Here is a 26,068-nt window from a genome sequence, read left to right as displayed (position 1 = left end):
TCTGGTTTTGCCCAAGTATATTAATTGTTTACAGATACATTTAATTGAATGCAGCTTTTTAAAAATGCCTTCCCTCTTCCAATCTCTTTGCTTTCAGGTTTTCTTCCCTGTTAATCTCAATTCATTAGGAACCAGTCTAGACTTCTAAATTGCTTTTATTTGATATAAAGTAAAGGCCCCTATGGATATTTGCAGTGGTAGGATTCAAATATGTGGATGCCGCTTCTGGAAGTCCATTCTGGGTCTGGGCAACAAAAAATTAGCCACGGGTCCTGCCGAACTGGTGTGAACTGGCTGAATCCCACCACTGGATATTTGCCATGATGGGAAAGGATAGGCTTATACTTTCTTCTCCCAGTGCTGATGTTCACATGAAGTTCCGCCACAGAGATAATGCATCACCTAAGTTTTAAGCAAGGAACAATGCAGTTATTGCATTGATTACCACTTTCATATTGCTGTGCATTTGTTTTAACCAATTCAATTCCTTTCACGCTTTTCCTTTTTTCTCTAGATCAGTACCATATAAGGAATATAAACTAAAAATTTAAAAACAATTATTAAATTATTCCTCTGGGAGGTCAAGGATGGCATTTGTAGTCTTCCCTCCTTTTAAACCCCCATATCTGAAAGGTAAATTGGACTCAGGGTGAATGGGGACTTGAAGTTGGAACTATCCAATAGCTTATATCAGTGATGGCAAACCTTTTAGAGACCGAGTGCCCCAAAACCGCCCCCTGCAGGGCCACCCACCTCCTCCACGATCCGCCACAGATCACTCTGGTGGCCCAGCAGCGCCCTGGTGGCCACGCCCTCTGCCTGCGCTTCGCAGCATCATCTGCACACAACGGGGTGCAGGGGCGGGGTCTTGTCTCCACTGCCCGACTACCATGTTCTTGGCTGTGCTGCTTTGCGTGGGCCATGCGCGGGAGTGACTCTCCTCCGGGGAGGTTGCTGGTGAGGGGGTCGCAGGAGGAGGCAGGGTTGGAGCGACGGCGCACATGCCCACAGAGAAGGCTCTGAGTGCCGCCTCTGGCACGCGTGCCATAGGTTCGCCACCACTGGCTTATATTAATCATTATATCTTTATTTATATTTCACTAGAATAAAAGAAAGACACCATCTTCTTTTTTAGACCAAACCAATAAGATAGAGATAAGAAATTGCTCACTATTCAAGCATATCCTTGAACCAGAAACTTCCTAATTTAACTCTGAGTTATGTTCTCAGGAGTATTCAAATAGCACTGTAAAGGCGAGGAGAAAGTTGTCCTTATGCTCTTGTCCCTTCTTTGCCGCATGCCTTCAACCAACCTGGGATCCAAAAGAAGATGCAGATGAGAAGCTGTGTGGATAGAAAGAAACTGCTGGGGAACCTTCAACCTCCTTTTGTCCCACCTGAATTTAATTGGTGGGGATTAGGAGAAGCCCAGGTGGCACACTGTTTAAAGTGCAGTATTGCAGGCAAACTCCGCCCACAGCCTGGAGTTTGATCCTGACAGGGCTCAAGATTGACTCAGCCTTCCATCACTCCCAGATCAATAAAATGATCCTTTACATCAGTGGTTCTCAACCTGTGGTCCGTGTATCCCTGAGGGCCTGCGATGTCATAAAGGGTCTGTGAAGGCTTGAAGAAATGTTATAATTTAAATTTTGAGTTAAGTTTTGGGGGTCCGTGGCCATGTTCCATGGCCACAAAAGTTATGTAAAGTGGGTCCATGGTGAAGAAAAGATTGAGAAACACTGTTCTACATTGTAAACTGGCTATAAAGCAGTGCTTCTCAACCCGTGGTACGCGTACCACTGGTGGTACTTCGGCACCTGGCAGGTGATATGCATAGGACAGGTTGAAAAGCACTGTAAAAAGAAAAAAGTATTTTAAAAGTGTAAAAGTGTAGCAGGGGATGAGCTGAAGCGGCAGCAACACTGCACAGGCCTGTGGGAAGAGTCAGCTGGAGCTATGGTGTTGCCGGGACTCTGTTGAGCACCCAGGATTGCTGCAGGGCTCCAGCTGATTGGCGCTTCCGGAAGCAGCATGCAGTCTTGAGGAAAAGGCATCAGCTACACCGAAGAGAAAAGGAGGAAGAAGGGGAGAAAGGAGAGGATATAAAAGGAGTATTTGGAGGGAAAGGGAGAGAAAAAAACTGATGGAGAAAAACAAGGGAACGGAATAAGAAAGACAAAGAAGAGGAGAGGCTTCTTTGAGTCAACCAGAAGGAGAGAAGAGGATGGAACAGTGCAAAGATTAATGTCAGAGAAATAAGCACAAGTTTCCCATTAAAAGTTGTGGTGAGTGAGTGTACGGATAGTCCTCAACCTACAACCACAATTGAGCCCAAAATTTATGTTGCTAAGTGAGGAATTTGGTAAATGAGTTTCGTCCCATTTTATGACTTTTCTTCCCACATTTGTTAAGTGAATCACTGCAGTTGTTACATTAATAACATTGTCCTTAAGTGAATCTGGTTTTCCCTTGACTTTGCTTGTCAGAAGGTTGCAAAAGGGGATCACATGACCCTGGGACATTGTGTTCATCATAAATATGAATCAGTTGCCAAGCATCTGAATGTAAATCACATGACCCTAGGGATGATGCAACAGTCATAAACATGAAAAATGATCATAAGTCACTTTTTTCAGGGCCGTTATAACTTTGAACAGTCATTAAGCAAACTGTTGTAAGTCGAGGAGTACCATCACTTTTTTTCTTTCTTTTTGGGGGGGGTCATGAAGTTTTTGAACACCTTGCTAAGCAACTGGTAGTACTCGAATATTGCCTAATCCTAAAAGTGGAACAATCAGTGAAAAGGTTGAAAAGCACTGCTATAAAGCACTATGGGTTGGTATAGAAGCCCAAATGTTCTTGCTATCAGAGCCTCATCCCATCTAGGAGGTACCTTAGGGTCCAGACAGCCAGTGATAGCAAATCTTTTAGAGACCGAGTGCCCAAAAACTGCCTCGCTCCTGCCCCGCCTCGCCTCTCCTGTCTGCAGGGCCACCCACCGCCTCCACGGTCTGCCACAGCAGATCGCCCAGGCAGCCCAGTAGCGTCATGGTGGCCATGCCCTCTGTCCGCGCCCTGCAGCAGCATCTGCACACGATGGGGCACGAGGGCAGAGTCTTGTCCTCGCTGCCCAGCTGCCATGTCCTTGGCTGCTCTGCTCTGCACAGACTGCTCCTGGGGCGACTCTCCTCTGGGGGGGCTGCTGGTGAGGGGGCCACGGGGGGTGGCAGGGCTAGGGCGACGGTATGCGTGCCCACAGAGAAGGCTCTGGGTGCCGCCTCTGGCACGCATGCCATAGGTTTGCCACCACTGATCTAGGCCAAAAGGGGAGTGCAAACACTTGCCCTTCAATCCATGCCTATTAAGAGCCTTTGACAACAACTTAAAAAGAGATTGGTTGTTTACAAACCAAGAAAAGAGCAATGCCTTTGATTCTTGGGGGGGAAGGACAGACAAGACCTCATATATTGCTCCAAACAGCTAATTCATTTTCTTCTTCCCTATGGGAAATGCAAATATAGGAAGGCTTGGTTATCTGCTGTCTGTTCTGTTTGTAACCTCTTTCATGTTAATGGATTGACTAAATCTAAGGCCAATGGCCAAATCTAAAGATAATACATATATATTAAAACTCATATATACATTGAATAACAAGATACTTCTTTCAAATCTTGTTTTTCCTAAGAGTTTTTGAAATGCAGAAATGCTTATTCACTATGAAATAAGTAATTATTCTTCCACTTCATTTTCGATCCTAAAGATGTAGACACGAATTTATTTTTATTCTTTATCATTCCATATCATGAAAGCATTATTCTAGATCAGTGGTTCTCAACCTGTGGGTCGGGACCCCATTTGTCAAATGAACATTTTACGGGGGTCGCCAAACAAGGCTGTCTGCCATTTTCCCCCTTTTCTTTGGCCACGCCCCTGGCACCCAGTAATGTATAAGTGGTTGGGGGTCACCACAACATGGGGAACTGTATTATGGGGTCGCGGCATTAGAAAGGTTGAGAACCACTGTTCTAGATGAACCAGTTCTAAAACAAGCATGTAAACCAGGGGTAGTCAACCTTGGCTCTTTTATGACTTGTGGACTTCAACTCCCAGAATTCCTGAGCCAGCTGTGCTGGCTCAGGAATTCTGGGAGTTGAAGTCCATGATTCATAAAAGAGCCAAGGTTGACTACCCCTGATATAAACTTACCAAAATCTTTAAATTCTTTTAGCATAAACAAACAAGTAAATCAGAAAGGAAAAATACAACTTCTGAGATTTATTATCCAAAATAGGTTGTACATGTTTTATTAAGTACAATTAATTTGAATTATTTATAATTATCAAACAAATAGCATAAACTGTGGGATCTTTGGTGCTCTCAGAGCTTGGCTGTTTTCTTGCAAACATTTCATTGCCAAACTAGGTGACATCATCAGTACTGTTCGTAGTTCAACTCTGAGCTAGAAATATTCTCTTCTAAACAGCATAAACACTTATATTCTATCTTATGGGAAAACACATACTGATACTGTTCATGCAATGCACGTCTTAGTTAAATCATGTCCTTTCTTCTATTCAGTGAGTTTGCAGGCGTATATGAAAAAACATATCTTAAGCCTATCTAGTATTTAATTCTATATACTGTATATTCCGCCATATAAGGCGACCCAGTGTATAAGACGACCCCTGTCTTTGGTGCCAAGTTGCATGCCTAGAAAGTCGTCTTATACACTGGAAACTACCGTTATTTCCGGCCTATAAGACGACTCGGCGTATAAGACGACCTCCAACTTCGGCACTGATTTCAACACTTTCAAAAGTCGTCTTATATGCCAGAAAGTACGGTAATAAAAATATATCTTCTGTCTATAAAGTCTGACGTTTAAAATTAAGTTTAAAGAAAACATTACTGCAAAATAGATTTTCTAATTTTCCTCGTTTGGAATGAACACATGTTCTTGTTCAGAAATACAAAGTGAGTTCTGCCAACAGATGAAAACACAATGTACATCATTATTAAAAGCACAATTAAAATATCAAGATAGAACTGATAATGAAAATTAAAGAAGTATGGGATGGAAAATCAGTGGAAAAGAATATTTAGTAGGGAAATGGACATGGATCAAATTTCTGTAAAGATTTTGTTCTTTTCTATAGATTGTCTTGATTAAGTTCTCCAGCTCCGACCTCCACTTTGTACTCAGGACAAGGAAGCAAGTTTTATATATATATATATATATATATATATATATATATATATATATATATATATATATATATATATATAAAACATCAAATCAAATGAAGATATAAAAAGCAGATTGGCAAGACAATTTTTCCCAGCAGTCTTTCAGCCATTATTCAGAACAGAAAACACAATTTGCTGTGAAATAATCTTATATTTGTTCCACTGAGCTGATGATTGTCACTTTCCCTGATTTCTTTCCCTCTTGGGGATTTCAGGAATTTTAGAAATTTGAACTCTTGATTTCACGGCCACCCTTGAAGAGGGCACCACTAAATCTTCTTGAGTTTTCAGGTTTCAGTGAGCTTAAAGGGATTAAAAACATAAAATACAACTATTTTAAATGAGCAACAGTCAAGTGTCCTCTCATTCTACAGCTTCATTAAAACCTCTGATCAGTTACTGACACTACAAATATTGTCTACCTCACCCCATTAAGTTATGAACATAATTTAACATCAGAAGAAAAGATATTAAAGGGTATCATTTTGATGAAAAAAATCATTTTCTTTTCTAACTGAATCTTTGGACATCAAAAGAAACAAAGGAAATAGTCCCAACTAACGTTATGATTTCCACCTATAGTACAAAGCTAGCCTTTTACTTGAGCTTTATATTTAAAAATGATAAAACTGTCCTTTATTAAGGAAGAAGTTCAAATGACGCGGTCTTATTGACCCGAGAAAAGGCAGAATCAAATTATTGTTATGCAACAGGCATTAAGTGATGAAGCAAGGTTATTCTTAGACTTTCCAAAACCTTCCATGACCAAATTCATACTTAGACAAACTTGACAAATATGGCAGGGACAGGAAAGTTCTGCATCCGCTTACTGTCATACTTTGAATACTTTGAATATAGTTAAGAAAAACTATCATAGAAAATAATTTAATATACAAATAAGAAGAAAGCTAGCACTGCAAGAAGCAGCAAAGAAGGCATATTATGATATCTGACACAAGTTTGTTTATGAAATACAGTATATTCAGCCATCAATTTTTCAAAAATTATGAAATAAAGTTAGCATTTTGGGAAATCTCCAGGAATAAAGATAGAATGAACATAATTCCCTTACTGCTGATATACTTATTAAACATCTTTGAATATAATAAATATTATCCTATCTCCAGCTTTCCCTTTCTTGGGAAAATTGTTGAGAAAGAATGATCTACTATATCTATCTATCTATCTATCTATCTATCTATCTATCTATCTATCTATCTATCTATCTGCCTGCCTGCCTACCTACCTAATCTAATTTATTAAATATTTTATTGAAAATAGTAATACAAACTAAGGAAGAAAAAGAACATTAAACAATTAAAAAGAAAGAAAAGTAAAAATGCATTAAAGAAAGAGCAATCTATAAAAGAAGTGACTTCCAATCTTCAAATCAATTATAAAACAATTTTTGTATTTTTTCTCTGGCTCTTAGTTTTACAGCAGCAATCCCTTCATCTTATATTCCATCCCTTTTCTGCAGGCAAATTTATAAAGCATCAGCTTTTCAATTTTAGTCTTAGAAGAAAGTCCATTAAGAGTTTCCAGAAGTAACAACATATCTTATTTTAACTTTAATCAAATAAACCAATTTTATATACCTTCCTTCTATTTCTAACAATTTTAATCTTTAGTCTATTCAAATAATATTGTAGAACTTCATTTCTTTTCATTTTTTATTTCTCCCTTCTCACAAGATTTTTCAAACTTTAACAAGCTTCATTTGTAAATCCAATGTAAAAAAAATTATTCAGGTAATTCCCTTGATTTATTATTTGTGTTTCCTTGTAGAGTTTGAAAATATAATCTGTTTTGTGTATGTGTGTGTGTGTTTCTTTTCTTTTGTCTTTTCTTTAGTAAGACATTCTTTTCCATGTCATTCTCATAGCCTGTCATTTTAGATCCACTTTCAATGCTATCTTTTGTCTGGTCCAATAAAACTTGTTCCTCACCTGGCATTTTTTCCATAACCTTTTGGACATAGTATATCCATAGGAAAAAAAACACTGCTATTGTCAGTGTTGATACTAACTTCTAGTTCCACTTTTCAAAAATGTCCTTCAATATTTTCAATGTTATAATTGTTTTGTATCATTTTATGAGACTCAGTTAATTAGCTTTTAACGAGGCTTGTGTATTTTTCTCCTTTAACTAAAATCTTTAGTTCTCTCCAGTGCCCCATGACGGAAGTTGGGACAAATACCAGAATTTTGAATCTGGGTCATAAGTAGCCCCCTAGTAGGACTATGGTAACTTCAAGCAGTTGCTTAAGCAACTGGTCATAAATTAAGGGTTACTTATATTCTGGAGATAAGGTCGGTGCACTCGTTGGTCTTCTGGCAATGATTAGAGACAATGATATTCTGGAGGGACTTTGGGTGATGGATGGTGACCAGTGCATTTCATATTTTATGGTAGATTTGTATTTTTACTGATCTTTACAATGTAAACCATTTTCTGAGCCCAATAGTACGTAAATACTGTATATAAACAAACCAAAATGTTAGCTACAGGACTGTGAAAACTAAGAGGAAATCAAATTGTCACTACAATAGATAAAGCATATTCATAAAACTTGCTCTGTTGGCCCTACTATCCAAGAATTTGAGCTGTCGAGGCCCAATTCTAACAAAAATAAATATTTATAAAAGCCAATGGGACAAAGAGAATAATTGCTCCAAGGTAAACTAATACTGTAATGAAAGATTTCTAGACTATAAAAATCAGAAGGAAGTCCCATCAGAGGAACTGTATTTCTAGACATAACCTCTTGGAAACTCTTATTTTCCCTCAATAAAGAAGAGCTGGAAATGTACCAAATATGTCATCAAGGTACTTTTTTAAAGCCAAAAGAAGGAGAGAGCAAGAAAATTAGTTCCATATGCTAAAACAATTCAGCATTTAGTATATGTAATTTGACAAATGTTATAGTCTTGACAATGTACATGGCAATCTTTCAGAGAACTAAAGCTGATGTTATGCAATCTCAAAATATAAAACAGATGGGGGCACCCTTCCCCCAGATGCACTATTATTTGTCATCATGTTAAGACTGGGAGTAGAGAATGAAAAACATATATTTATTATACACTACAACAGAACAGTAATAATTCTCCAAAAAGATCCTTATATTCTCAGCAGAGACTAAGAACAGAGTCACGTAAGATGAAAAAGTTAGTTAAACCACCAAAGTCCAAACATAATGTCAAAGAAAATCGAAACTAAATCAAATTATTTAAATGAAAGAGACAAATTCATTTCTGAAGGAAAATAGCTATTTTCACATAAATAATGTCATTATGTCATGTTGCAGACTATGATGGCTGAATAATACAGTTGAGTCTGTACCAACTTCTGTCTATTCAATGATAGCTAGCACCCTGAAATCTATGCTGAATTCTATTTTTCAACTATCAATGTATTTATTTTTAAGCCTTTAACCCTTCCCCACCCCAGTTTCCAAGAGTCTTATAAAAACCAGTAAGATATTCCATTGCTCTCAGATACCTAGGACACAACACAAAAGAATTAGGGATGGGAAGGAGATAGGAAAAAGGCAAACATTTTTCTTAGAAATAAATATATAAATGAAAATTATAATCATAAGGTGGATCAGCTCTGAGAGGTAGAATGATGAAAGTCAGAGTCTGAGAACAGACAAGGTTGTTGCAACATAAAAATGTCAATCCATCCCTCCCATTGAGAAACAAATTCTTACTCCATTTAAATTAAACACATAGGAGAAAATGATTAATAATGTTTATGTCTTACACACATTTTAAATACACACATATCAGGAAGCTGTGTCCTTGAATGTCTACCTGCCAGGTAAATTTGAGCAACTATCTGGATTAAGCTTGACAGTAAACATGTTTTAGGAAAAAGGAACAAGAGTTAACAGTTTCTTGGGTGAGTGGAAGGGGGAAGTTTAATTTTATTAAACAATGATTATTGCTGGATGACACTTAAGGGGAAAAGATGATAAGAGCCAGCAGAATTGCCAAGTGCCCAAACTATGATCACATGACTGCGAAGATGTTGCAATGGACAGAACATTAAGGATCAGTCGTGACTATGATTCATTCGTCACCATCATAACTTCATATGGTCTCTGAAAAAAATAGATGTAATCCAAGGACTCTCTGTATTCTTTCTCTTCTGCTTCTTCATACCAACATTCTGATCCAACTAGCATGAAATAGTAACACTAACTTTATTTGTTGCAGCAACACAAACATGACTTGAAAATAACCCCGTTTTCTTCTGTTCCTCAAATGTTAATCAGCTCCCATACTTCATCACAAGTTGCATTTTATTTTTTATGTTTTTATTATTTGTTTGTTTGTTTGTTTATTAAATTTATTGGTCGCCCATCTTACCACAAATATCTCAGAACTCTGTTCATGCCAAGAGAGTCTGTCTCCTTTCTGGTGATTTCTCTACTCTCTAGGACAATCTATCATATGAGAGCACATACAGTACACAGCTGTCTGCTGAATGAAATATTACAGTATGGTCTGTGTAACTTCATACTCTGGCAAAAAAAAAACAAACCCAAAAAACTCACTACCATCTAACGTGTATGATGCTTCCTGTGTTGTTCTAACAATGATTAGCAAGATCAAGAAGCACATATCTTTTAAAAAGCCCATCAGAAAAAGCCATTTAATTGTTCTCATTTATCTATCTATTATATAAATAATATGAACTTGGAAGGCTGATGTCAAATGAAAGGGGCGTTGTCTTACCTGAACGCCTTTTCTCAGCAGGATGATGTAGAGTCCAAATGAATGAATGGATGGGTTCTATGACGGCCTTCCTGCCTGGCAGACTGGGTAAAAACTTCGGCCACACCCCTTCCTTTGGGCGTGACCCCAGTTTTGACTTAGGCGAGAAACTTTGTTGGAATTAACCTTGCAGCTCTTTATTATATCTTTATTATATCCCTGCCTAGACCTATCCTCTGGGTGGGCTTGGACTCTACATCATCCTGCTGAGAAAAGGCGTTCAGGTAAGACAACGCCCCTTCTCCAGCAGGATGACTGTAGAGTCCAAATGGATGGGACATACCAAAGCCCTCATGTCCCCCTGGGAGGGAATGTCTAGGCTACCGAACTCTGAGCAGATACGACCTGTTGAAGAACTCTTCTGCCAAAAGCCGCGTCTGCTGCTGCTAGGGAGTCTAAACGGTAGTGTCGAATGAAAACCGAAGGTGAGGACCAGGTTGCGGCCCTGCAAATCTCTTCCACCGGAGCTTGCGTTAGCCACGCCGCAGATGTGGCTGCGCTCCGAGTTGAGTGGGCAGTCACCTGAGTGGGTGCTGGCAAATCCTGTGAGACGTAGGCCTGCGCTATGCAGGCTCTGATCCACCTGCCTATGGTGGAAGAAGATACCTTCTTTCCCATAGTTGATGGTTGAAAGGACACAAATAATGCTTCAGTCTTTCGGAAAGCCGAGGTGCGTTTCACGTAGAAACACAGTGCTCTCCGTACGTCTAGCTTGTGCCATCTGTGTTCTAGCTTATGTTTGGGTCTTGGACAGAAATCAGGAAGCGTAAGTTCCTGAGATCTGTGAAAGGTGCTATTTACCTTCGGGATGAAGGTCGGGTCTGGTCTAAGAACGACCCTGTCTTTGAAAAAGGTACACAGATCCTTCCTTACTGACAGAGCTGCTAGTTCTGAAATTCTCCTTGCCGAAGTAATTGCCACAAGGAAAGCTACCTTCAGTGATAGGTGATGGAGTGAGCATGTTTCAAGAGGTTCGAAGGGTGCAGATGTCAAGGCTAGAAGGACCCTAGGCAGGTTCCAGGACGGGTACCTGTGTATGACTGGGGGCTTTGTGTTAGACGCCCCTTTTAAGAAGGCATTAATCGCTGGATGTTGTGCTAGGGAAGTTAAGTTGTCGCAGGAGAGTACGGTTGAGAGGGCCGATATCTGTCTGCGGATGGTATTGACTGACAGGCCCCTATTAAGACCCTCCAATAGGTAGTCTAGGATATTGGGGATAGATACTGCGGTCGGGTCTAGGTGAAGCGAAGCGCACCACCTGCAGAATCCCTTCCATGTAGCGTCGTAAATCCTATTGGTGGACGCCCTTCGTGATGCCTGTATGATCGATATCACCCCTGCAGAATAAGATTGTTTAGTTAAGCTTTGCCGCTCAAATGCCAAGCGGCTAGTTGTAGCCACTGGGGATCTGGGTGTACAAGCTTGCCCTGACTGAGTTTTACCCTGTCCGGGGGAATCCTCCACGGAGGTGATATCGAAAGGTCCACGAGGTCGGCAAACCACGGGCGCCGTGGCCAGTGAGGGGCAATGCAGACCATTTCTGCGCCCTCCAGGATCATCTTGCGTATGGTTGCCGGTATTAGTGGCAGCGGTGGGAAGGCGTACAGGAGTTGCGCCGGCCACCGGCACCTGAGAGCATCCGTTCCCTCCGATCCCGGGGACGGGAATCTGGAGAAGAACCTGGGGAGTTGTGTATTCTTGTGGTTGGCAAATAGATCTAGGTGCGGTTGTCCGAACCTCCGGGAGATCTCCTCGAAGAGAGCCGGGTCCAGACGCCATTCCGACTGGTCCACCTTGGCTCTGCTCAGGGAGTCCGCCTGGGTGTTTGTTTCCCCTGAGATGTGTTCCGCTCTGATGGAACTCACATTGGCTTCTGCCCACCGAGCCAGAACCAATGCTTCTTTCATTAGTTCCACTGATCTCGTTCCTCCCTCCTTGTTTACATGTGCCTTGGCTGCTACATTGTCTGTAAGCACGAGGACGTGTCTCCTCGTTACTAGGTGTGAGAAATGACGGAGGGCCAGGTGTATGGCCCGGAGCTCTAGCCAGTTGATGCTGTGTGACAGGTCCTTTTGACCCCACTGGCCCTGTGCTATCTGGGTCCCCAGATGGGCTCCCCATCCGAACAGGCTCGCATCTGTCGTGAGCGTGACCCTGTTCGGTTCCCTGAATATGCTCCCCTTGAGTGTCATGGGGGATAGCCACCATTTTAGTGATTTCATCACCTGTGCTGGTACCAGCACACTCCTGTTGGAGGTGCTGAGGTTCCTCCTCTGGTACGGTAGGAGGAACCACTGCAACTCCCTCGAGTGGAGCCTTGCCCATGGGATGATGCCCATGCAAGATATCATCTTTCCCAGGAGCTTCGAGAGTTGTAGCAAGGGCACTCTCCTGATCTTTTGAATTTGGTGGATTAGCTTGGATATGCTGATCAGTCGCTCCTGGGAAAGGAATACCCTGCACTGTGACGTGTCTATCACCGCGCCCAGGTGTTGCAGTCTCCTTGAGGGAATGAGGTGGCTCTTGTTTAGATTGACCGAAAATCCGTGCCCCTGTAGGGTTCGGATTGTGGTCTTGAGATCTGTCCTTGCTTGTTCCCGAGATCTGGACTGAATCAAGATGTCGTCCAGATAAAACTGGACGCGAACCGGAATCAACCTGAGATGGGCCGCTAGTACAGCTAAGATCTTTGTGAATACCCTTGGTGCTGACGACAGTCCGAAGGGTAATGCCCTGTATTGGTAATGTCGCCCCGCGTAGGTAAATCTGAGGAATTTCCGGTAGCTGGGGTGGATGGGGATGTGTAGGTACGCCTCTGTGAGATCTATTGAGGATAGTAGATCGTCTTCCCTGACGCTGGCTAGTATGGACTTTAAGGAGTGCATCTTGAACCTCCTGTACTTTATGAAATAGTTCAGGCCCTTCAGGTCCAAGATTGCTCTCCACCCTCCTGATGTCTTTGGGATGACGAAGAGGATAGAGTAAAATCCTCTTCCCTCCTCCTCCTTTGGTACCTTCTCTATGGCCTGAATTGACAGGAGGTGGACTATAGCCGAAGTTATCAGCCTCGTCTTGTGTGCTCTTCTGGAGATGGGACATCTGATGAACCGGTTTGGTGGGGGAGAGCAGAAGTCTAAGGTCAGGCCATGTCTGATCGTTTCCAGGACCCAGGAGTCGGTCGTGGTCTGCTCCCAGACCCTGATGAAATTTCCTAACCGACCCCCAATGGGAGTATCCTGTTTGGCGTCACTTGGTGCGTTTAAAGGATCTGCCTCCCGCTCCCCTATATGGGCGTCTGGACTGGAACTGGCCCCTGGCTCCCGGGCTCTGGCGATCCTGGGTTCGATCCTGTCTGGGGTAGAAGGATCGTGAGCCTCTGGGCCAGTCCCAGGATTGCCCTGATCGAAAGGGCTGCCTCCATTCCCAGGGGCTTCCTGGGCGGGAACCCTGTCTCCGGAAGTCCTGACTGCCTCTCCTGTCTAACTTCTTTGATGGGTGTACTAGGATTTTTTTCTTGTCTCTGCCTTCGCTGACATGTGGGTCCAGAATGGAACCAAATAGGTCTACTCCACTGTATTTGGACGTCGAAAGACGCCATTTGGACCTCAGGTCTGTCTTCCAATTTTTGAGCCATAGTAGCCTACGTGAGGCCACTGTGGCCGCAATGGATCTAGCCGCATACTTTGTTGCGTACAGTGAAGCGTCTGAGACAAATTGCGAGGCCGCGAGGAGCTTGGCCAATGTTTGGTGTATTCTGACCTGGTCTGGAGGCACCGTGCCTTGCAGTTCCCTCAGCCACATGATGCTGGCCCTCGCGAAGAAAGATGAGGAAGTGGCTGCTCTGGCCGCCCAGGCTGCAGCCATATGGGAACGCCGGAGTGAGTGTTCAAATTTCTTCTCCTCAGGCCTCAAGACCTCCGCCATGTCTCCTGGAATCGCGGAGGTAGAAAATAATGAGATTAATGGGTTATCGACAGTGGGAACCTCTAACATGTTAGAGAAGGAGGGAGATAGGTTGAAAAGCTTTCTTTCCGCGCTGTTTGGTGCCGGTGGGCTTGCAAGTGAGGACCATTGTTCCTCCAGCGTGGTCATGAAGACCTCCGCACATGGGATGTACTTATCTTGTGGAACCTTTTTGGCAAACAGAGGATTGGCCTCCTTGCTTGTTGAGGGCTTCTCATCCTGTACTGATGTTAGGTTGACTGTGGAAACAGCCTTTACCAGGAGTGATTTTAGGAGCGCTGGGTTAAAGAGTCCAGAGCTCGTTGCCTGCTCAGGTGCCGTCTCCTCGTCCTCCGAGAGGGGCATGTCTGACATGTCGAGGTCCACTGAGTCACCCTCTCCCAGTTGAGAGGAAGTTTCAGAGGTGCTGGTAGGGGGTGGCCTAGCCCGACCCTTACGGGGTGTGTGAAAGGCCACTTGTCCCTTAGAAGCCATGAACTGGGAGAATGCATCCTGCATGAATGCATGGAATTGTGCCGACCAAATGCCCTCCTGCGCTTTGTCGTTAGAGTGAGGCGCTGGGGTGCGGTCGGGTGAAGAAGCTGGTGAGGAGGGGTTGGAGGAGTCTAACTGTTCAGTTTCCCCAGGAGGAGACCAAGTCTTAAGCACTTCCTCGGCAGTAGGGTCTGTGCTGGGTGCCACCGCTGGGACAGGGGAAACCGAATTTGTCCCATTGGCATTGGTTCTCTGTGCCCTGCTAATTTGTCTTTCTAAAGCCAAATGTCTCCTCAAAGCCTCTCGCTCAGCCGTTTTAGACTGTCCCTTCTGAGAAAGGTGTTTTGTTTTAGCTTTCTTCTTCCCCCCCACCTCAGATTCAGAAGATCTGCGTTTTTGTTGCTGCTGTGGGGGGGACAATTGAGGGACCTGTGTGACTGAATACGAGACATTGTCTGCCATTGTGCCAGACACCCCGAGTAGGTAGTGCCTGGAGTGGGGGACAGGATACGCAGATCAGATGCAGATGTTTGGGGCTGAGCCCTCCTCTGCCTATACAAACAATGGCCGGACAGACAGGAGTCTTTGGACAGAAGATCCTGCAAGGCAGTGACTAAAGGTCACTATAGGAACAGTCAGAGAAAAATACTCCTCCTCACCTCCTCACTTAGTCCAGAGAAGTGCAGTTTATACCTCTCTCTCCCCCTGTCTGTGGCTGTGGCAGCAGACCACGATCAGAAAGGTTCTCTTCCTTTTCCCTCTTCCTTCCTCCTGTCTCAGCTTCTTGCGATAATCCCGGATTTTAGCTTAAGGGCTGCCCCTTTGTCTGCAAGGGAATGGAGTCCGGATGGCCCCGCCCCCAAGGGAAAACGGCGGGAAGGTCCGTTCGCTCAAAATGGCGAATGGGGAAGAAACCACGCCTCCTAATGTTAGCCCGGGAATCCACGAGGTTCAAACAATGGCGGATCTTTGACTCTGAGGGACCGCGCCTCTCCTCTAAGGAGAAGGCACTTCTAGCGCTGGTTCTGCCTCTCGCGCCGCTCCGCTGGTCTATGCCGAGCGGCGCCGCGGTTTAGCCGCTTTCCGCGCGGCTCAGCTGTTTCGCGCTGAGCGGCGCCTCGTTCTATCGGCCCCAATCACGCTTTCCGCGCGGCTCAGCTGTTTGGCGCTGAGCGGCGCCTCGTTCTATCGCCCGAACCGCTCAGCTGTTTGGCGGCCCCGGAGAGCGGCGAGCAATCCGGTAGTGAAACCCCCGCCCCAACAGCTGCTCGGTGGGCCGGTTATCGGCGGGCGAGCGATCCGGTCCGGCTCCAAGCCTCCCGTTAGTCCCTGACGCCCCACTCACGAATCCGCCGATCCCGGCTGCCTCTCTCGAGTCCTATCCGCTGCCAGACAAATTTTCGTTCAACTGGAGGAAGAGGGGATTCCCTTTTTTTTTTTTTTTTTTTTTTTTTTTAAGTTAAGTTAGTTTTGTTCTGAGAGCTGCTTCTCGCACTTCTACCAGGCTTCGAGACTGAGTCAAAACTGGGGTCACGCCCAAAGGAAGGGGTGTGGCCGAAGTTTTTACCCAGTCTGCCAGGCAGGAAGGCCGTCATAGAACCCATCCATTCATTCATTTGGACTCTACAGTCATCCTGCTGGAGAAACACATACATTTTCTAGGATCTGAACAAAGAATTGCTACAGCAACTCTTCAGCGCTATCCTGTGAGAAATATGCATTTTACAGGTTTGCACAGACCAGCTTTTCCTGTGCTGCTAGTTTCCAGATCCCCAAAATTCTCAGCCAGCACAAACCTTCTGGCTTACGGCCCTAATAAAGCAATTGTAATTGCTGTAAAGGGTGTGTATTCCAGTTTTCTTCAGTTAATCAAGGAATATTATTTCTGGTTACCCGGTGCTGGAACATCTGTATAATGCAGTGCTTAATTTTATTTTCAGGATTTAATTTGGGTCAGTCACCGGACCAGAGGTTTAGTCTTCTGAGATTTTGGATTTGTGCTGGAGCACAACCTCAGGGAACTTTTCTCTACCGGTACGCACAAAAGCTTAAAAGACTAAACTTCTGGTCCTGGTGACCAACCCAGATTAGATCCTGCAACATTATCCTGGGACACATATATTTGCTTTCATTTGTAATTTTATACACAGTATTTATTAATCATTTTGCTTCTTTCTGCCTTTGTTAGAAGAGTTTGTCTTTTAATCTATTAATCTCAAACTATAAATAAGTCAAATAAATAAACAAAATTGGGGAAGGCTAGCAAAACCAAGACAATAAATAATATTCTGTAGCCACAATGCCCTTTCTTGAATGTATTATTGTTTTCAACAGCCAGGAGATGGAATGACATGATAAACATCACTGAAGAATACAAGTTGGAAATCTCAGCTTTTTTCCCACTTTTAAGTGAGGTTGTAGGAGAAACTATGGAAACTGTGCTTTCTTTGTTTCACCACAAAAATTGGTTAGAAATTGCATCACTGCAAGCATAGTATATTGATTCCATCTGACTCAACACATTGAATAAAATTATATAGTCATTTTGAGTGATTTCCATTGCATATCTTTGGAATACACATACTTTAGTCTTTCACAAGTAAAATGAGTTTCAATTAATATTTAATATTATTTATTTAATAAATATTTAATATTAATTTGATATTAAAGAGGCAATAAAGTATACAGTGAAAAACACATATACACACCTGTCCAGATACAAAATGAAAGAATTCTATTTCCATGATAAATATGATACCAAACAGCTACATATTTTCAAACACTTCTAAACACTTATAGGGGTTCATGAAACCCCATGGGGTTAAGAATCATTTACGAGAGAATTGCAAGGGTTTTTTTTAGACTGACCAGGCTTGGCAATGTGATCAAAAAGTGTGACTTGTGAGGCTGTCACTAGTATGACAAGTGTAAAATGTGACTAGGGGATTGCCACAAAGAAGAGGGTATCAACTTATTCTCCAAAGCACCTGAAGGCAGAACAAGAAGCGATGGATGGAAACTAATCAAGGAGAGAACTAATCTAGAACTAAGAAGAAATTCCCTGACAGTTAAAACAATTAATCAATGGAATGGTTTGCCTCAGTGGTGGGATCCAGCTGGTTAGCATCACTTTGGCAGAACCGGTAGCTAATTTTTTGTTGCTGAGGCCCAGAATGGACTTTCAGAAGTGGCAGAGAACCGGTTGTTCACATATTTGAATCCCACCACTGGTTTGCCTCCAGAAATTGTGGGCTCCAACAATGGAGGTTTTAAGAGGAGATTGGAATAGGATTTCCTGTTTGAGCGGGGTATTGAACTAGAAGACCGCCAAGGTCACTTTCAAGTCTGTTATTCTGTTATTATGTCTTACGATGACAGATGACCGTCATCTCATGACTGTGCTCCAATACAACAGTTGCAACAGTTCCGGTTACAGTCATTAGGTAAATCCCTATAGGAAAAGAGCAGGTTGAGCTGGAAGGTGGAGTTAAAGATGTCATCATTACATTGCCACAACAGGCCCCAGCCCAGCCTCATCCCATGAATTCCACGGAACCTATGTAGCGCTAGTTTAACTTTGAATGTTAGTTGACTAGATTCTTGTATATAAGTAGTAATATATGCTTTGTGTGCTTTGAACTCAATGAATGTGCCTGGTTATTTGTGCCTGACAATCCTGCACAGTTGCATTATCGCATGGTCATGTGACCACCATTTGCAACCTCCTGACAGCTTCCCCATTGACTGCTTATCAGAAGCCAGCAGTGAAGATCGCAAACAGAAATCATGTGACTGCAGGGATGTTGCAATCAGAAGGATCAGTCATAAATCTCCTTGCTCAGTGCTGTTTAAAAAAATGACACACCACTCTTCAGTTAAATTTTTTATTGCCAAGTAGACACTTTGGACAGTGAAAGCAATCTCTCATCACTTTTATTTCATGAACAGATTTCATAAGTCATCTTGCCTTTTAGCGTAGTGTTCAGTCTGGTTAATTGTAAGACAAGGACCATATTAATTTATAAAAATGTTCTTCATTCCTTCGCTTTACTCCCAAATAAAGCTATTATTCTACGTTCTGCCTATATTTACAAATATTAAGAGTCAATATTCTTTTTCCAATGGACTTGGAAAAACTTGGAAAAAAGCACTTGGGAAAAAAACAACCAAAAATACAAAATCATATTCTAAATCTTGGATATTATGGCACAATTGGGATAAACTGTACCCTTAAAAAGGAAGCATTACCACTTAAAAAAATATGTTATGTCTTTGAGAAGAATGCATTCCCAAACAAATTAAAATCAGTCTATGAAAACAATGCTTTCAAACTTATAAATTAGTAAGAGAAAGCTGTTTTCAATAATTATCAATTACATCCAACAGCTTCTTCTCTGACAGCTACCTTCAATTATATAACAACTGCTGCTTTTGACAAATTGCTACAATTAAATAATTTCAATTACAAATGGAAGAAGTATGGCACCTGTCATTTTGCCTGCCTAATGAACCAAATTAATAACAAAATAAAATAAATATATGAGTCCCTAGAGAACGCATAGCAATTTATTTAAAACAAATCCTTGCTGTTCAGCTATATATCCTTGCTGATCACTAGTCCAATGTATTCTCAATTAAAAACAATTTAAGATTCCCCAGCACACATTTATAGAAATTCTGAAACTTCAGTGTATTCAGTGTGCAGCAAGGTTTGGTTATACTCATTCATATTTAATTTTTAAGGATGGTTCACTGCACATAAAATATTTATAACTCAGAAGGTTTTTGAAATTAGAATGCTAAAATGTCAGCCACACTCTCAAACTAGGCCTCATTTTACAGATGAGCAGGGCTCTCGTTTCAACCACTTCCAAAGCAGGAATGACACCGTAAAATCTATCTGTCCTGACTACAAAGCTAATTGCAAAGGAAATGAAATGCAAAAAAAAGAACATAAATTATGTTTCTAAAGGCAAGCTGAAAGTAAATTTTCCCCAAATCCCACCCGTTCTGTTAGGACTGCTTGGTTCCTAAACGGATCTTAAGCAAATAATGAAAAACAAGGTGAATCTAACTAAACCCAGAAAGTCATCATCTCTTGATTAGCATCTCCTTTTTTATTCTGGCACAAGAATTCTCCAAATCCCTATACGTTTCCCCCCCCCCTCTTTTTTATCTATTATCGACACACTTAAAGGTATTCTTAGCATCCTATTTAAAGTGGCTCTGTAGACAAATTCCTACTATCTTCTCTCACCATCCTTCTCTTCCTTAGTTAAATTGTATGCCTCTCTCTCTTTTAAAAAACAAAATGGGAGAAGATTTCTGAAATGTGGCTTTAGAAAAGCCAACTAAGTCTTACACACACACACACACACACACACACTATCATCATGTGCTCCTCACCATTGCTTTGTAAGGACTGGTAAATGATTCTATGTCTATGGAAATTCAACAACTGGAAGAGAAAACAGTTTTAGATTTTTTAAAAAAATGACTACACATTTCATTTGTACCCTATCATCTTTTCTTTTCTTTTCTTTTTTTGTAATTCTGCATTTTCTTTTCAAATCATCAGGAAACCTGCTATCCTATCTGTTGCACATGCAAACAATTTAAAAAGAAGACGAAAGAAATTTTAGATAAATGAATACAAGCCAAGGAAAGGGCCATTGAGGTATGAAGCATTCAGACTATGAGAGGATGACATTCTGGTTTTAGTTAGATTCATATTGTTTCCCATCATTTGCCTAAGATAGTGGTGGCGAACCTATAGCACAAGTGCTAGAGGCGGCACTCGGAGCCCTCTATGTGGGCATGCATGCCGTCGCCCCAGCCCCGCCGCTCCCCTCAGCCCCCTCCACACCAGCAGCTCTCCTGGAGGAGAGTCACCCCGGGTGCAGCCTGCATGGAGCAGCGCAGCCAAGCACATGGCAGCTGGGCAGCAGATGATGCTGCGGGGGGCACGCGGAGGGCGTGGTCAACATGATGCTGCAGTGCCGCCTGGGCGATCTGCAGCAGGCCGTGGGTGGCTCTGAGGGTGGGCGGGGTGAGGGCGGAGCTGGGCAGGGGCAGGTGGGCAGAGCGGGGAGGGCTGGTTTTGGGGCACTCAGTCTCTAAAAGGTTCGCCATCACTAGCCTAAGACCAGTTTAGGAAACAAGCAGCCCTAACATTTCAGAATTTTTTGCTACTATTTGTAAAAGCAAGGGAGGAAAGAGCTGTTTACAATCTGCAGTTTTATAAGCCTGACACTTTAGGAAGCCATAGAAATAATAACAACTTTACATAGTTACAAGCCCAAGGTTTTACTGTGTGGAAAATAAGGTCACAAATAAGCTCTTACTAGCAGTTTCTATTCTTCAATATATAGAAGCATAGAAAAGGAGAAAGTCATTAGCACATCTGCACCAGCAGAACAAAACATCTGGTTGCTTCACTTGCTGAAATATTTTGCAGGAAACATCAACAAATAAACTAGGCCAAGTTACCGAGTTTACCTTTTAGACCTTTTAAGGCAGACTACAAACAATTTAGAAAGATTTTTGAAGGACTCCTTGCTTATATTTGTCAAAGTTGCATGCGATTTGGATAAATAGATTCAACAATACTTGACTGCATGTTCTAGAACTGAACTTACATCAGTACGGAATCCTAACATCAAGGCTTTTTTTGTCATAGAACGCACTGCAATGAAGTTCCAACACCTTTTTTGATGGATTTTTCAGAGTTGCGTTCTTTTCCTATTGTTTCCCTTCCTATCCTCGTTTGTTTTTGAAAATGCCCCGCTGGTGGTACAGTGCAAGTGGGGTCCCCTCTGGTGCTGTTTGCCTCCTCTAGGAGGAACCATGAGGCGCTGGAGCACCACAGCCAATAATATTGTATTATATTTTCTATATTGTTTGTTTGGTTTTTAAAGCTTTCTTGTTGTTAGCTGCTCAGCTTACCAGGTTTGGGTGGCCATTCTTTAAATAAACAATGAAATGTATAAATCCAGGCATTCTGGCTTAATATTGTGTGCACAGAAACTTGCTCTCCAAACCCAGATTAAAATAAGAACCCTTAAAACAATCCCATTTTAGCATGATACAGATAAAGCCACTAACTTCTAAACAATCCAGATTCAAAAGCTAACTGGCATATAAATCTTATCTCCAGCAAGACATTAATCACAGTTTCAGGTACATTTATAGGATAAACTGTGATTAACTGTGGCCTTCTATTTTGTTTCATTGCATACCCAAAAGGAGGAATAAAGCAGCAGGAAAGAGCTTGCAAGCAAAACATTTGGCTCTTGTACATCTTAGTTTATTTGGCCTCATTTGATCATCTCAGTCAAATATATTTTCTGTCTCTAATCTGTTCAGTAACTGAAGAATAAACAAAACTAATTTGTTTCGAATTAGAAAGGCTATGCATTCTTATTCCTGATTTAGTCTTTGATATATCACATTAAGTACAATTAGCTATAAATATGTCATGTAATAGAAATAAAAGTCACAGAAAACCTTACTAAGTAGTTAAAAATATTCTGCATGTGCTATGAATTACAGAATCATCAACCTCACAATAAATTATTTTTAAATAGGAACACAAACCAAGCTCTTCATAGTAATTTCACAGAAGCCCAATATCCAGCTACAGAGACCAATTTTAATGCCAAAAGTCCAGGCAATTTCAAAACTGTAATTGATAATGCAGCAGCCATCCATTGTGTATGCTAACAAAACATCTTTATTTGTTTATATTATTTATTAAATTTATATGACATCTAATCTCCCTATCAAGTGACTCTGGATAATCTTCAGAGTATTTATACACAATTTTCATGAGTTCACAACACAATGGCTCTTTATTCATATTGTAAAAGTGAAGAAGGTGATTCTTTGATATTTCAAAGGCATTTCACACAGAATGGAGATCTTCATTTTCATTTTGAAGTATGAAAAGTGAGCAAAACCTTTTAGTGCTGTTTTTCTTCACATGTAAGTTATGCAATTATGAAAATGATATTGCTGTGTTATCCTGTTTTTCACTGATTTTTCAACCTGCTATTATTCTGAAAGCACTACTTTGGCCCCATGGTTTCAATAACTGAGTAACTAGATGAATTATTCCAAAATAAGAGTACTATCCTATCATTTGTCAATTTTCATGGTCTTTCTTTTAATACAAAACAGGGAAAAATACCCAAAGCACAGCCTGTTTCAAAGAAAGAGAGAAAGGATAGAAAATGTGATTTGTCATCCTAAATTATTTTTTATTTGCTTCTGCCAATATGAATCAACATGAAATCCTAGCGGATTCCACAATGCATGGAAGGAAACCATATATATAAAATCACATATACACAAATACACAAATGCTTTCAGAGCCAGAAATATCTCTTAAAATTATTGTAACACAAATTCTGTAACACCTGATAGAAGTGTTCAACTCTAACCTGAAAATGTCTTTTCCCAGGATAACAGGTGAACTGCAGAAAAGGATTATTAGTATTAATAATTATTTTAGCCTTTAAAAAAACTGAGAGAAATAAAATTAAACTGCCTAAGATAATTCACTTACATGCTCTTAAGAGAAACATACTCCTAACCTACCCACACATCCCCGCCAAAAATGCAAGCAGGTATGAGTTACGTAGATTCTTCTGAGATCAATAAAATATATAACAAAAAGTATTTAAGTTAAATTTTATGTATTTATCAAATTTAGAAATCACCCATCTCCATCACAGAGGGAGAAACTAATTAGGTATAAATATTAATGCAACAACCAAACCACATGCCAATAGGTCCTTAATATGACTGCAGACATTATTCTGTGGGATACTTTGGAAAGTAATTGGTGCAAGCAAAGCGTGCCTCTTCAAAGTATTAAGAAAACCATATCTAGTAGAAAGTTTGATGACACTGCTTCAAAGATTTTCCCAGGATGGATGTTTGTGAATTTACATGCACAACCATCTGCTGGGACCTGCAGTGAAGAGAAGCTGGTTTAGCCACCTGTGGGGGGAAAAGAAGCAAAACAGTTGCATGCACCAGCACCTGCTCATTGATAAAAAGATTAAGATAATCTTACCTTCTGATTCTATGCAAATGAAGGGTTGACATCTAAGATATGGGCCCCAATCACAAGATACACTTAACTCTGGTTACTGAGTTATGTAATCTTCCAGTTTGGCAAAATACACTAAACCACAAAATAACTAAATGGGCTTGGTTCACTCAACATAAGATACAAAAAAAAAAATTAAGCAAAGTTAATAGCCAGGTGAGCATATTGTGCAATTATAGTAATTAGTTCAAGTAAACCAAGTGCTGAAAAGGCACAATGTTCTATATTGCAATTTTTGGCTGCTCTTAACAATTGTAGAGCCAGAATGCATTAAAAGCAATACTAAAATATGAGATGTTCCATCCCGAGGAGTACTGTTTTTCGTAGATACAACTAAGGAGAAATTTGATTGAGTGTGCAAGTTTCTGAATATTATAATTTGAAAAAAGGAATTACCTGAAAATGTTTCATAACAGGTGCTATTATACTCATTCTTCTACACCAAGGGTGTCAAGTTGCTGTCCCGCAGGCCAGATGCATCATAGCAAAACTGCGCCCACCCCATTGCCGGCAATGGCAAAAAAGTCACGATATGTCACGACACGTCACGTGATGTTACGAGTTTGACACCCCTGTTCTACACTCAGTCGGTGGGATAAGGTAGTACACTGTAACCTTTTGTCCTCTGCTTTTATTGAAACTATTTATCAGTAAATTAAGACAGAAAATAGGTGGATTCACATCTCTCTCAACTCTGCATTTTTATAACCTGGAACTTCAGCAAGAATTACTGTTATAGATGACAGATATTATATGACTCTGTTTTATGTGGTTTCAAAATCAAAAAGAATGACTTTAAGCCTCATACGTTATTTCGGAAAATCACTTTCCTTTTTCTTCTTGAATGTTCTATCTTGAAAACTGAAACGAATAACCATTTGCCCATTTTTTTTAACATTTTACAAACAATGCTAGAAATATTTTTCAGATTAGAAGCAAAATAATTTGGATAATATCATTGTAAAGACTATGAAAGAGAATAAATATTTTTTCTCCTTCATTGAGATGTCTCCTCAAACTTGCTTACAGATGCAATAAAATGTTTTTTTCTAGTCTACCAGTCTTTTGATTCTACTCCAGAATTGCCTATTTTTATTGTTTAAACTGAAAATAAGATACTTTTTTCAAATTCCTTACAGAATCTCTACCTTTCAGAATCAAATAAAACTTGTGGGAGATACTAAAGTTTGAAATCTTAAAGTGAATGTAGACTATCTGGAGATAATAATTCCTGTGTGCTTACTTACTACCAATGTATTCATAGCTATTGTATAGGAAGTCTGAAAAACTAAAGAGGTTTCTGTGGTTTATGTTCCTGGTCTCAGATGGCCAATATTCCCATGCTGTCAGGTTGCAAGGTTTTGTTCATATATTAATTTTGTCATTAAGAACCACTCACCCATTAAGATCATGATTAAATGGGATGGGTTCAAAGCTTCCTGATAAATGGAACTAGGATGAAAACAAGGTATACTTTGCTTTGGGTATTTCGCGTGTCAGTATATAGACTATACACCAGGTGAACATAGGCGAAAATACCATTGCAATGGGTTTGCTTAACTACAAAAAATATTGCAAAATGAACACTGATCTGACTTCTCTAAAATCTTTATATTTCCTGATACTACTAGGCACTGAACCTGGTAGTAAAACATATACTGTCCATGTTAAATAAAAATCCCACAGGAGTTCCATTGATTTTTTGCTACTTTTTTTTCATCATAACACTAACACACAATACATTTCACTTGTTCGCCAGTGGTAGTTGCTCTTGCCATTTGATTCTGTATTTCTCTACTGATGCTAGGATGTGTAGTTTAAAATACAGGCATTAAAATCCTAGGCATTACCTGTAGCATTATATTTAAACATACAGATCTGTTTCTATTCAGATTATGGAATTTTTTTAGCACTGATGCTTCTTTTATATATTGAAATGAGGGGGAGGGGCGGCACTAGGAAGGTCTCTCATTTGCCATTGAATAGAAATAGACCAGCATTGAGCAAGTCTCTTAAGTTCAGAAGCCACAACAAGCTTTGCAAAGTACATAGAGGTCTGCACTTAGAAATTGGGTGAATCTGTTCTGTAAGGGGTCTTCTGGAGCTTTAATGCAAAAAAGGGGGAGGGGCTAGTTTTGATCCCATCCATTCTGCAGACCATAAAAAGGAAGCGGACAGAGTGTAGCTTTTTATCCCTGCAACATATTGCTATCAAATTTCATAATGATTAAAGAGGACTGGAAGCCTTAAGCATACTCACCTGAGATTAAGAGACTTTGAATACAACAGAGTTTACTAACAAACAGGCATTCATAGGTCAGTCAAAACAGCAGCTACACTTGAACCCAACAAAAAAAAACCTATATTGAATTTTGTGTGAATTGTCTAATATTATCATATATTATCTGCCACGCTACTTGTTCCTCTCACCGTATCCCATTTTGTTCCAGCTTTCTTTCCCCTCTTCCATTACCCTGTTTTT

At 40.9% G+C, this 26,068-nt stretch overlaps 1 protein-coding gene across 3 annotated transcripts in view; it reads right to left on the bottom strand.

The window, feature by feature from the left end:
* The window catches only part of CACHD1 (cache domain containing 1), a 145,097-nt gene that overhangs the window by 96,398 nt on the left and 22,631 nt on the right, over positions 1 to 26,068 (bottom strand). The gene's annotated exons all lie outside the window — the stretch shown is intronic.

This window comes from Crotalus tigris, unplaced genomic scaffold (genome assembly GCF_016545835.1).
Source record: "Crotalus tigris isolate CLP2741 ecotype Arizona unplaced genomic scaffold, ASM1654583v1 scf7180000024385.1074895, whole genome shotgun sequence".
Lineage (NCBI taxonomy): Eukaryota > Metazoa > Chordata > Lepidosauria > Squamata > Viperidae > Crotalus > Crotalus tigris.
The sequence above is the reverse complement of the archived record's forward strand: the minus strand, read 5'-3'. Positions and strand labels throughout refer to the sequence as shown.